Genomic DNA, 396 nt, shown 5'->3' with positions numbered 1-396 from the left:
TTTCCAGTCCAGCTACTGCCCCCCCCTTTCCCTCAAATCCCTGAGAAGGTCTCTGTTCCCCTCCCCCGATTGTGTCCCATTTTCTCTCCACTTTGCCAATGTCCAGTTCAAATCTCAGGTTTTGGGTGTTCTCCCCCCATTTTTACCTGCAGTGATTTGTCCTTGTTTAGGTGGGAAATCGTTCCCCTGAGTGATTTCTGAAATGGGAAGAGGGTTAATGGGCAGAGGCTGGGAGTGCCCTGAGACAGGGATACCGCTGGGTTGGGGGGCCACTCTCTGCTGGCAACAGGGCATGGAAAGGCCCAGGAAGGGAAGGAAAGAGCAAACGTCCCCCCTGGTTTCCAGCCCCAGGTTTCCAGTCCAGCTACTTCCCCCCCCTTCCCCCACCCAACCCAG

General features: G+C 55.8%; 1 protein-coding gene across 3 annotated transcripts in view; it reads left to right on the top strand.

Moving 5' to 3' along the window:
• LOC117869996 (zinc finger protein 239-like) overlaps positions 1 to 396 on the top strand; it is a 1,162,621-nt gene that overhangs the window by 822 nt on the left and 1,161,403 nt on the right. The gene's annotated exons all lie outside the window — the stretch shown is intronic.

Source organism: Trachemys scripta, chromosome 25 (assembly GCF_013100865.1).
Source record: "Trachemys scripta elegans isolate TJP31775 chromosome 25, CAS_Tse_1.0, whole genome shotgun sequence".
NCBI classification, from domain to species: Eukaryota; Metazoa; Chordata; order Testudines; family Emydidae; genus Trachemys; species Trachemys scripta.
The sequence above is the reverse complement of the archived record's forward strand: the minus strand, read 5'-3'. Positions and strand labels throughout refer to the sequence as shown.